At 56.0% G+C, this 12,518-nt stretch overlaps 1 protein-coding gene across 9 annotated transcripts in view; it reads left to right on the top strand.

The window, feature by feature from the left end:
- ADCY7 (adenylate cyclase 7) overlaps positions 1-12,518 on the top strand; it is a 74,291-nt gene that overhangs the window by 15,941 nt on the left and 45,832 nt on the right. For 2 of the 9 annotated variants that reach the window (XM_074403207.1, XM_074403183.1), the window contains exon 1: positions 2,944-5,844. The exons of 3 other annotated variants lie outside the window; for them this stretch is intronic. The gene's annotated coding sequence lies outside the window, so the exon portion shown is untranslated. Of the gene's footprint in view, positions 1-2,943; positions 5,845-6,852; positions 12,499-12,518 lie in introns of those variants that run through there. 4 more of the 9 variants (XM_074403178.1, XM_074403190.1, XM_074403172.1 and 1 more) reach the window with 4 other exon arrangements.

Genomic DNA, 12,518 nt, shown 5'->3' with positions numbered 1-12,518 from the left:
GGGGCAATAGCCACGGGGTGCTACGTTTAATGGTGCTGTGGGAGGGGACCATGCCTAGACATGCGTGCGGGGGGCAAGGGTCGCTGGAGGCTGACTCCCACCATGGCAAAGACGGTCCCAGTCGCTCGAAACTCGCACCTACTGCCAAGTGAATGAGAACACTTTCCCACCGTCCCAGCAGAAGTCCCGGAAGTGAATTTCACGGGACCGCTTGGGTCTCACCCCCATTCCTCCATATACACTGGTTGTGAGGCCACTCCTGCAGGCTGGTTCCCCTAGGAATGGGGAACTGTTACCAGAGTGGACCTGACATCCTGTATGGAGAAGCCTCAGGGAGGCCTGTGGCATTGTGACCTAGAGGAGGTGATGACGGGGCATTGGGGAAGGCTTCCTGGAAGAGGTGGCTCCTGTACCTGGCAGGATGGGCAGCATTTTGAGCATTCCAGGGGCACTAAGGCCTGAGCAAAGGCATGGAAGAGTCAGGCAGCTGCGTATCAGGTGGAAGGAGATAAGGATGGAAAAGAGAGTTGGGCCAGGTGGCGGTCCTCGGGGAGGAGGAGGAGAAGGAGGCAAGTCTTGCCTCTGGAGCCACAGGCAGGCCATGGAAGGGTTTTGAAGGTGGGCAGGCATGTCGCTGAGCCGGGATCTAGGGTTTGGAGTGGGCAGAACGCCTGGCTGGCCTCCTCCCTGCCAGCTTGTACCGAGTACCCAGCATGTGCCTTGTCGCCATTTCTCACAGCACCTCATGGGCTCCCAGGAGAGGGGGCCACATCTCCTAACTTTACAGAGGGGCCCCCTGAGCCCCAGGGTCCCCTAACTCTGCCAGAGCCTCTCCCTGGAGCCCTGACTCTGGAGCTCTCAGAGAGGAATAACCCCAGGCCCTTCCTGAAGGCTTCTCTTCATCCTGCCAGGACAAGGGACGAGGTTGGGGACCAGTGGCCAGCCCGATTGCTCAGGCCCTCCCAGGGCTCCTCTGGGTGCCGTGAACCCCGGACCTTAGGGGAAGGAAGAGGTGATGGTGCCATGGACAGTGGTTTTTCTTCTCATCCCCCAACCCCTACAGAGACATGCTCAGAGTTCCAAGCCCACTGGGTGCTGGGGTTTTCTCTCCCCGGGAAGGGCTCGACATCTGGATTTGTGCAGCAGGGCCAAGCTGTTTGCTCAGCACTCAGCGCTATTTGTCCCTTGGCTGACTGACAGCCCTGTCTGCGTCGTTTTGGCTGCAGTTTGAGTCCCTCCTACTGGCTGAGTCCCTCTTCTGCCTCATCTTGGGCTCCTCCTCCAGCGAGGCCCCCATCCTTCTCTGGGGGAGGAGATCTTTCTCCCCTTAACTCTGGGCCACATATGCCTGGATGCTGCTGGGTGCTTTTCCCCAGATCTTTTAAAAAATTTTTAAATTTTTTGGGTAGGGGGACAGGGTCTTACTTTGTCGCCCAGGCTGGAGTGCAGTGGTGTGATCTCAGCTCACTGCAACCTTCGCCTCCCAGGCTCAAGCTATCCTCCCACCTCAGCCTCCTGAGTAGCTGGGATTACAGGCGCCTACCACCACACCCAGCTAATTTTTGTATTTTTAGTAGAGACGGGGTTTCGTCACGTTGGCCAGGGTGGTCTCCAACTTCTGGCCTCAAGTGATCCACCTGCCTCAGCCTCCCAAAGTGTTAGGATTACAGGCATGAGCCACCACGCCTCGCTGGCTTCTCCCCAGAGCTTTATGCCATGCCTTTGGTGGGCATCTCTTACCTCCTCCCAGCCAGGAACTTGAATGAAAGAGAACTATGTCCAAATCACTTTGTGTCCCCAGCACCAGGGAAGAAGGTGGGGGTTGCTGAGTGGGATAGGAAAGGATTGGGGCCGTGCGGTGTGCCCCAGCACCTCTACCAAGCAGAAACCAGCCTTCCCTGTCCCATGCTTCGAAAGCTCAAGGTTGCCCTTGTTTGGGGGAGCTGAAGGAAAGAGGGAGTTTGTTCAGCGGGTTTGGGAGCACTGTGTGCCAGGGCTGGAGACCTTGGCTGAGGGCACCCACCATGCTTATTACCTTGTAATGGGGTTAGGAGCAGCCTGTCCCCATGGAAGCTTGTCCTTGTTCCCAGGGAGGGTTGAGAGCATGAGTTGTGATGTCAGTTAGACCTGAGCTTGAATCCTGGCTCTGCCTTTTCATAGCTGTGTGTGCTTGGAACAGCGATGTGGTGTCTCTCAGCCTTGGCGCCTTCTTCTGCAGAGGGACGATAGCAGGGCCTTCCTCAGTGGGGCTGGCAGGGAGTGCGTTGAGGCTGTGTGTGCCAAGTCCTGGGTGATGCCTGTGTGCTCAGATCCTGCGTGCGGGGACCTCTTGGACAGCGTGGGGGGTGGGGTGCAAAATGGTGGCGGGTGGCGGGGGCTGTGGGGAGAAGCTGGTCCACACCAGCAGAGCTGAGGCTGCAGCAGGGAAGAAACTCACCACCACACCTTCTGAGGAGAGAGCTGGGAGGGTGGCCCGAGGGGCAGGAGGTGCCACTCAGTGGGACAGGAACCTTGGGTGAGCAAGCAGCAGGGTTTACTGTGCATCCCTCACGATTAAACCGCAGGCTTCGTTATCACACAGCCCCTGCTGTATGGCCAGTTTGTCTTCACACACTTGCTGCTCTATGGCCGGTGCTGGAAAGCCCAGGGCCTGCTGTTAGCTCCCGCCGGGCAGTGGGGAACCCCTCCTGTGTCCAGGCGTCCACATTTGCCCTCTCCAAGCCACCCCTTTTCTCAAGCTGAGATCGTCTTGCAGAAATGTTGGTGGGAGTGGGTTGCTCCCCACCTGCTGTTCCCCTGGACTTGCCCTGCCTCCTATGCCCCTTCCCCTCGGCCCGCTGTGATCTCCCCCCACCCTCCTCTGCCCGCTGCTATCTCCGCCCCACCCTCCTCTGCCCGCTGGGATCTCCCCCCCCCACCCTCCTCTGCCCGCTGCGATCTCCCCCCAGCTGCTCCATCTCCACACCGTGCTTTCCTCAGGGTCTGGGGATGTGTCTCTTCAGCCTCTCACCCACTGGGCCAGGTCAGATCTGTTCTGTTTCCTGAATCTACTGAGTACCCAGCCCTATGTCCTCCTGCATAAGCAAACAGCTATCACTCAATACCCATTTAAAAATGGACAGGTAATTTACATACAGGCAAGTGCACAAATCTTCAATGTACAGGGCAATGGGTGTGCTTAGGCACTCGCCTATGTAACCGGCACCCAGAAGGAGATTTAGAAGCTTCTCAGCCCCTGGAAGGTCCCTGTGTACCCCTCTCCAAACAGGGAACTCCCTAGAGGCAACCACTGTCTTGCCATCTGTTGCTTTAGATTAGTTTGATCATTTCTGAAGTTTCACATAAATGGAAATGTGCTGAATGTGTCTCTCACGCTCCTTGCCGTCTGGGATATTCATTCATGTTGTGTGTTAGCAGTGATCTCTTCCTTTTTACTGCTGAGTCATCTTCTGTTGTGTGAATTTATGAAAATTTGTTTATCCATGTCCTCACTGCAGGATGTTTAGGTTTGCAGTTTGACTGTTAAGAGGAAAGCTTCTCTGAACACTTGGACAGAAGTCATACATGGATACATGTACTCATTTCTTTTGGGTAAATACCTGAGCGTGAACCGCTGAGTCACTGGGGAAGCATATGGCTTGCTTTTGTCCACACTGCCAGGCAGCTTTCATTGTGGTGGCTCCATTTTACATTCCTATCAGCAGTACATGAGAGTGAAGAGCTGCTCCTCCTCCTTGTCAACACTTGGTATTTTCTTTTTTAATTTTAGCCATTCTAGTGGGACAGTGGAATCTCTATGCAGTTTTAATTTGCTGATGGCTAATGGTGTTGAGTGCCTTTTTCATGTGCTTATTGGTCATTTTGGCATCCTCTTTGTCAAAGTACCTGTGTAAGTCTCTTGTTCCTCTTTTAATTGGGCCATTTGTCTTTTTCTTCTGGATTTATGGGAGGTCTTCCCCCCCCCCCCCCCGAGACAGAGTCTCACTCTGTTGCCCAGGCTGGAGTGCAGTGGTGTGATCTCGGCTCACTGCATTCTCCGCCTCCCAGGTTCAAGCGATTCTCCTGCCTCAGTCTCCTAAGTAGCTGGGATTACAGGCGCAATGCCACCCCACCTGGCTAATTTTTGTATTTTTAGTAGAAATCGGGTATCTTCATGTTGGCCAGGCTGGTCTCAAACTCCTGACCTCAGATGATCCGCCTGCCTCGGCTTCCCAAAGTGCTGGGATTACAGGCTTAAGTCACCGTGCCTGGCCTGGGAGATCTTTATATATGCTAGGGAGGAAGGTGGGGGTTGCTGAGTGGGACAGGAAAGCATTGGGGCAGTGCTGTGTGCCCCAGCGCCTCTACCAAGCAGAAACCAGCCTTCCCTGTCCCATGCTTCGAAAGACTCAAGACTCTTTTGTCAGTCATATAGGATGTGAATTTCTCCTAGCTAGTGGCTTCCCTTTCCCACTCTTTTGATGATAATGTCTATTCATTCGCTGCTTTGGGACACCCAGGGCTGGGAGACATTTGCTGATAGGAGGGCGGCGCTGATGGGGAGGCTGCCCCCAGGTCTCCCACTCCCTCCTGTGGCCTCTGGAGCAGCCTGGAGCCCTGTGTGAGTCCTATGCCTGTCTCTACCAGACAGGAAACCGTAGGTCACCTACTAGTCCCCTGCATGGGGCCTGGAGGAGAAACAGCACCTAAAATGTTCAGTTCCATCTGATCAATATGCATGGGGTGTCTACTCTGTGACAGGCTGGGGCTGGATCACACTGGGGACCCAGCTGTTGACTGTTGCCCTCCCATCTCTGCCCTCCTCAAGGACATACCTTAGGGACGACAGATCAGCAACCGGGGTGGTCACAGCACAGAGTTGCTGTGATGGAGGAAGGTGCAGGGGCTAGAAGACCAGAAGAGGGGTGTCTGAACCCAGATGTGGAAGGTGGAGGAGGTGCACCCTTGCTTTGAGGAGCTCATAATCCCAGGACTCTAGTCACATGCTCAGAAGGACTCCTTGAGGACCAGGTGTTGCTGTGCCCAGCAGGCTGGAGGCCTCCCCCTCTGTTTTAGGAGTCTCCATTCCCTCCTCCCAGCCCTTCCTGGTCTGTTCCCTCACCATTGACTGCCCCATGATCCCAGTGTGGAAACTGAGGCTGGGCACAGCAGAAAGTGCTGGGGTTTGATGCCTGGCCTCATGGTGCCCAGGGATGCTGGGGTTCTCCAGGGACTCTGATTTTGGAATAGGAGCCCCAAAGATGGGCCTTGGCCTTGCAGGTGAGATGGAGAGGCAGGGGGCTGGACTGGAAGATCTTTGAACTCTCGGGTCACTTCCTGGGCCCCTCTCAGAGGTGGGCGGGCCATCTTACTACATAGATAAGGAAACTGAGTCCCGGGAAGGGGTGGGGGCCTCTCTGTGAGCGTCAGAGCCTGCTGGAGCATCAGGCCAGGCGGCTAATTGCTAATTGTCCATTACGGATGCATTTGATTTCGACTTCCAACAGTTGTCTCGGGACTTCTAATGGAGGTTTTTGGTGCTTGTTTTATTATTTTTTTCAAAATTGTTCCAGCTTCAAGCTTCAAATTTCCATGAAGTCATTGGAGCCCAGAGCCTGGCCTGGCAGCTTCCAGGCTGAGGAGAGCGGCGCTGTGGCTGGGGGAGGGAGCCTGCACACCCCAGAAGCTCCCGCGGGGCTGTGCCTTAGCCTTGCTGCCGCAGCCAGCCGGAGCAGGAAGTGGTGGGTCCCAGATGTGACTCACTCTCATTAGGTAGCGTGGAAGGAACCTTCGGATGAGTGAGCCTGGACGCGTCTGAGGAAGGGCAGACCCTGGCCAGCCGCTGGGGCCCAGGAGGAGAGCCAGGTAAAAATCGGGTGTGGGGATGGAGTGTCACCAGTCCTAGCGGCTTGAGGCCCTGGGGACCCGGTTGGACGGTGGGTGGGAAGCCGCTCACCCGGCAGCTTGGCCTGGGAGTGCACTGGGCAGGGTCTGGGCTCGGGGGAGGAGGTGGCTCCGGAAGCCTCCTGGGCAGATGCTGGGAGAGGCGGCCCCTCAACAGGGGACCAGAGACGACTTGTCACTGGCTTTTCCCAGCCTGACAAGAAAGTGTGGTTGTGACCGCGATGTTGTGCATCTGGCCCATTCCATCTGGAATTCTAGGAACCACAGACTCTCAGATGTCCACAGTCCTTCTGGAGGGTGTCATTTTACATTTACAAGCACACATGACTTTTCTCAATGAAAGGAAACCTTGGCGAAGGAAGGGCAATTTGACACGTTTTATGAAATTATAAAACAACAAATAAACAAAACCTCTGAAAGGGGCGCACGCCCGAGCCTCAGGGAACCAAGATGCCTCCGGAAAGCGGACTGGTCTCCCTTTCCCCGCAGCGCCTCTCCCATCCCCCAGGGGTTGAGTGGGTCGTCTGGAGTGGGTCTTTCTGGAGCTTTCTATGCATTCATCTAAACCTGTGTACACAGACACAGGGTGAGGCAGCTGCCTGCTCTCTCACATCAGGGTGGGGGCAGGGACGTCTGGGACTGGGGGCTTCCTCCCTGGCCAGCCATTGCTGGAGGGGAGAAGGGAAGGGGGAAGACAGGGGCCTGGAGGTGGGGGCCAGGCTGGGCTGCCTGTGATGGGGGCCAGGGCTGTGTGACCGTGGGCTGTCACCGATGTGCAGGTGAAGGCTGTGAAGGGTGGACCCAAGCACCAGTGTGTCTCGGCATGAGGACCAGGCTCCCCAGGGAATTGCAGGGTGTTCTAGCCTCTATGTGGAAGGACACGTTTAAAATCTAAGTATTTGTCTTAGGAAAAAAAAAATCTGTAAATAGGACATTGACATTGTGATGTCATGACTGTTTATTGTCTAGGAAGAGGCTGAAGAAGACACAAAAGTGACAAGCCAGCTGATTTGAGAGGAAGTGCCAGGTGCCAGCCCTGCAGGAAGTGCAGGCGGCTGGGACCTGCTCAGGAAGGCCTTTGCTGCACGGTCTCCACCTCCCACCCAGTGTCTGCTTCCCCACTCCAGCGGCCCTGGGTTCCGAGGTTTACCTGCTGCTCCTGGTGCAGGGTGTGGGGGAGGGGAAGCTCACAGATTGTTCCCGATTCTGTGGCCCTCACAAGGGAAGGTGTGAACTTTGTGGAGGTGTTGTTTCTGGTGGTATTTTCTTTCTTATTTTCATTTTTGGTTTATTTTACTTTTTTGAGATGGAGTCTCTCTCTGTTGCCCAGGCCGGAGTGCAGTGGTGCCATCTTGGGTCACTGTAACCTCTGCCTCCTAAGTTGAAGCCATCCTCCTGCCTCAGCTTCCTGAGTAGCTGGGACTACAGGTACTGCACCACTACATCTGGCTAATTTTTGTATTTTTAGTAGAGACGGGGTTTCCTCATGTTGCCAGCCTGGTCTTGAACTCCTGACCTCAAATGATCCACCCACCTTGGCCTTCTAAAGTGCTGGGATTACAGTGGGCCACCATTCCTAGCCTTTTTTTTTTTTTTTTTTTAGACAGTGTCTCACTCTGTCACCCAGGCTGGAGTGCAGTGGTGTGGTTGTAGCTTCCTGCAACCTTGAACTCATGAGTTCAGGCGATGACATTCCCTGCTTCAGCCACCCAAAGTGCTGGGATTACAAGCATGCCCAGCCTTCTAGTGCTGTTTTCATGAAAGAAGCAGCTGTTTACTAGCAGCTGTTTTCCGGGGCATGAGGGTGAGGCTGATATTGCAGAACTTCTTTGCCAGGAGTAGGTCTGGGAGGTTTGCTTGAAGGCGTGGAGGTTGATGCAGGGAGGGCTCTGGGCCGGAGTGCAGCCTGTGGACAGGCCACAGGAGATTCTCAAAAGGAGAAAAGATCCCAGCACTTTGGGAGGCCAAGGTGGGCCGATCACTTGAGCCCAGGAGTTCGAGGCCAGCCTGGGCAACGTGGCGAAACCCTGTCTCTACAAAAAATACAAAAATTAGCCGGTGTGGTGGCTAATTCTTGCATTTTTTTTTTTGTAGAGACAGGGTTTCTACAAAAAATAGTAGCCTGTAGTCCCAGCTACTTGGGAGGCTGAGGCAGGAGGATCCTTTGAGCCCAGGACTTGGAGGCTGTAGTGAGCCATGACTATGCCACTGCACTCTAGCCTGGGTGACAGAATGAGACCCTGTCTCAAAATAAATAAATCATGTTTAAAAAGGAGACAAAGGTCTGACTCGATGTTGCACTGGGGACATCCACCCTCCTCTACAGTTTAGAGCTACTGATTTGACCCATTCCCCGCGTTCCCCGCTGCCCCATGCGGTAGGTGTCATTCGCCTCCAGTTTACAGAGGAGACAGAGCCCCAGAGGGTGCTGTCTATCCTGGATCACCCAGCAGATCGGTCCCCAGGCATCCACCCACCGCAGTGTGGTCTGCTGCCACATCTGAGCCTGGACTCAGGAACAGAACGCTGCGTCTTGGGCGAGATCGAACGGGGCAAAGCTGAGAACAGGGGCTCTGGTTGGTGCTGAGGGATTCATGGAGGCTGGCCCTTACTGGGAGGATGAGGAATTGGGCTCTTCTGACGGTGTCCGCCACCCTGCCCTGTGCCTGGCCTTTGAGGGGCCCACAGTGGGAGGGAAGAGGTGAAGTGAGGCCTTATGCATGGCTGGATCTGGGGTGGGCTGTCTTGCCTGCTTTCTTGGACATGTGATTGGGTCATGCCTCAGCTAGGAGGTGGGTGGTTTGTCCATTCCCTGTCATTGCAAGGGTCACAGAGGTGGCCGGGTGGCCTGTCCCTTAGCACCGCCCCTCACCTTCCTCCTGCCATCCTGGAGGAAGAGGATGTGGACTTGTTCACACTGAGGTGATGACAGCATTCTGTCTCCCACTGCCCAGGGAGAGGGCAGCGCTTAGCTCCGCTGGAGAAAGTTCCAGGCCTTTGAGGGAGCATGCAGAGTGGGTCACACTGGGTGCCTGTATCCAAGCAGCCCGTTCTAACCTTTCATAGGGTGGGAGGGAGGTATTCTTTTAAAAAGAAGACCGAGATGGACAGATCATCAGGTCAGGAGATGGAGACCATCCTGGCTAACACTGTGAAACCCTGACTCTACTAAAAATACAAAAAATTAGCCAGGCGTGGTGGTATGCATCTGTAGTCCCAGTTACTTGGGAGTCTGAGGCAGGAGAATCCCTTGAACCCAGGGGGCAGAGGCTGCAGTGAGCCGAGCTCTCGACACTGCACTCCAGCCTGGCAACAGAGCTAAGCTCAGTCTCAAAAAAAAAAAAAAAAAAAAAAAAAAAATGGCATGTGTGGTTAGGCACCACGGCTCACACCTGTAATCCCAGCTCTTCGGGAGGCTGAAGCAGGTGGAGCTCTTGAGCTCAAGAGTTTGACCAGCCTGGGCAACATGGCACAACGCCAACTCCACAAAAAAATATGAATATTAGCCAGCATGGTGGTGTATGCCTGTGGCCCCAGCTACTCAGGAGGCTGAGGTAGGAAGATTGCTTGAGCCCAGGAGGCGGAGGCCACATTGAGCTGAGCTCATGCCACTGTACTCCACTCTGGGTGACGGCGCAAGACCCTGTCTCAAAAATAAATAAATAAAATTAAAAAAAAAAAAAAAAAAAAAAAAAAAAGACACATGTAGCCAAGAGCTGGAAGTTAGCTGGGACTGGAGAATGAGACCACATCTGAACACCAGCCAGAGAAGCAGGGGTCTTCCGGAGGCCATCGGGTCCAGCCCTCGCCTCCAGGCAGAACCAGTTTCAGCTCCACTCTGCCTCCTCCCAATCAGTGTGTGAGATGAGCCTGTTTCTTGCATCCGTGAAATGGGGTTGGTAATGGTACCCCCTGCATCAGATGGTTGTAAAGATCAAACGAGTTGATGCACATTCTGCGCCTGGCGCAGCGGAGCCGCTACTTAAGTGGACGTGTTTCTCACTGTCAGTGTTGTGAGGCCCTCCTCTGCCGTGTCCTGCCTTGGGTGGGAGACTGGACCTCCCTGGGGGAGGCTGGGAGGTACGGGTGGGCAGGGCTGAGTTGAGCGGCCCCCCCACCCTGCCTCCTGTCACCTGCATCCTTTGGGCTAATCACTTTCTCTCTGTTCCTCAGTTTCCTTATCTGTACAATGGGGCTGATGCCGTGCCCAGGTAGGTTAATGGGAGGGCTAGCTGGGTGAAAACGCTCTCCAGGCACCTGAGACTAGTGTGCCCAGGCTGAGAAGTTGCCATGAAGTGGCTGGAGCCCCTCCAGCTGTGTGTGCAGGGGACCCTGCCAGCCCATTTGTCCAATGGCCCCCTCCCCACCAGGAACAGTGGCACGGTGTCCCTGGCTCACCATAGGCATCTGGCCTGACCTGGTGCTGCCCACAGATCTCACAACTGGCCACATCATGGCTAGGGCATTGCCCAGCCCTGAGCGCAGACCTGCTTGGCTGAAGTACCGTCTGTTCCCTGCTCTCCCCAGAAGCCTGGAAGCCTTTCTAGAAGGGAGCAGTGTTGGGGTGGAGGGGGGTGGGGCGGTGAGCCAGGGACCGAGCTCCGTTCCTCTTGGGTGGCCTTTTTCCTTGGAACACTTAGGACTGTGTTTTCCTGCTGCCACCTGCTGTCCCATTTTTAATTTTGACAGGGTCTGGCTCTGTTGCCCAGGCTGGGGTGCAGTGGCATGATATAGCTCACTGCAACCCCTTCTGCGCTCGAGAGACCCTCCCACCTTGACCTCCCAAAGTGCTGGGGCTACAAGCATGAGCCACCACGCCCGGCCTGTCCTCTTTGATGGGCCGATTTCACAGGCATTTTCTGAGCACAGCACAGCCCAGTGCTGCTGAGACGAACTTGAGCAGACTCTGTGTTAGGATGGGGTGGATGGCTGACCTTGTGCCTGGAAGAAGGTCCTCCCTGTTCTCCAGCACAGCCACCTGGTCAGTTTCTCCTGGCTTGTGAGGCCCTCCTGGGCCTGGCCCAACCTCCGTCCCCACTCCTGCCGCTTGTCCCCATCATCCACTCTGGGCCAGGCCCTCTGATGTTTTCACCCTCCCACAGGGCTTGGCTCTCTTCTGCCCCTTTCCCGCCTTTGGCTCCCACAGTTCCTGCTGTCTAGAGTGTTCCCCTCACCCCCTGCTTGGCAGTGTGCCCCAGGTGAGGCCCTCCTTCAGGGGTCCTCCAGCATGGGCAGAAGAGGGGGCCCAGCTGGCTCCGCTCCTGAGCCGTTCACTCGGCTGCCTCCCCCACCCCCTTGGCCTTGCTTTGAGCCCCCCTTTTGCTGTGGCTGGGACCCTAGGGATGCCGGGGTACCCTCCTCTCTCCATCCCCTCTTTATGCCCATCTCCCCCCTGCCGTGGACCACTGGATGGAATGACCCCACGACTGGGCCTGAGGGAAAGGGGAGCCAAGGGAGGTCTTTGGTGCAGGTGCCCCAGTTTCCAGCTGTGTTTTCTGGCCCCAGGGTCCACCCATTCTTGCCTCTTCCCAGGGCATTGGGACCTGCTGGAGGTAACGGGGCAGAAGGAGTGGCCATGACCCTCAGACACAGGCCTGTCCCCTGGGGAGGAGCTCGTGGCCCCGGAAGGCAGAAGGTACCTTCAGTGGGCGTTGCCACCACCCACCTTCTAGGGCCCAGAGCCCTGGAGGCTGCTGGACCCAGGACACTCTGATCGGGGTGCTTTGTCTTCCAGGCCCCAGCCCCCTCCTGCCCTCCAGAGTGCCCTTCCTGCCCCTGTAAGTAGCCAGCTTGCCTGGTGCTAGCCTCTGAAACGGCTCAGTCTCACTGCCTCAGGCACAGCTCCCTGAGGTCGTGGCTTCCTGGAGTCACCGACTGGCCGGGCAGAGAGACGCCCAGGATCCTGGGGTGCAGCTGCTCTGCACAGATGGGAAAACTGAGTCCCAGGGAGCTCCACAGCCAGGGCTGGTGTGTCTTCCTGGTGGGAGCTGTGTTGAAGGTGCAGGCCATGCCCCATTCATAAGCGCATCCCTTGGCCTCACTAGCAGGCGGGGTGTGGAGTGGGGACCAGCCTTGTGGGCTTGTCTTGGCCCCGCTGCTGTTCTCAGGGGTCTGGGTCTCCCTCCTCCTGTGAATCTCCTCACTGGAGCAGGGGTCCAGGGCGCTGGTATAGGCTGGGATGAGACCTCCTTTCTGTGCGTGTGCGTCTGGCTCCTGGGCCCCCAGGCCTGTCTCCTGAACCCTATCTGGCTGGGAGGAGGAGCCCTGCGAAGTTGTCTGAAGGCGCTATTTTAAGGGGGATCTGTGCTAATGGGAAGCGGCCTCTTCTGATACAACCAGACTCCCTGGAGACACTGCTCTGTCCCCTGGGGGCAGGGACCAGTGCTTCTGTGTCCCTTTGTCAGGCTCAGCTGCTGGGCAGGGGTATGAGAGCAGAGCTGCCCTTTGGGGGCAGGCAGGAGTGAGGCTGAGACCCTGGTACTGAAGTGTGTCCCAGTGCCTGTTTATGTCATGATTTTTCAGGCTGCTCACCCTGGTGTCTGGAGCCAGCTGGGATGGCCCTGGCTGACGGCACTTGCTGTGTGCCCATGTCTACGTGAAGCCCCTGAGAACCGGGTATTGTTATCAGTTGATTC

Source organism: Saimiri boliviensis, chromosome 1 (assembly GCF_048565385.1).
Source record: "Saimiri boliviensis isolate mSaiBol1 chromosome 1, mSaiBol1.pri, whole genome shotgun sequence".
Taxonomy (NCBI): Eukaryota; Metazoa; Chordata; class Mammalia; order Primates; family Cebidae; genus Saimiri; species Saimiri boliviensis.
The sequence above is the reverse complement of the archived record's forward strand: the minus strand, read 5'-3'. Positions and strand labels throughout refer to the sequence as shown.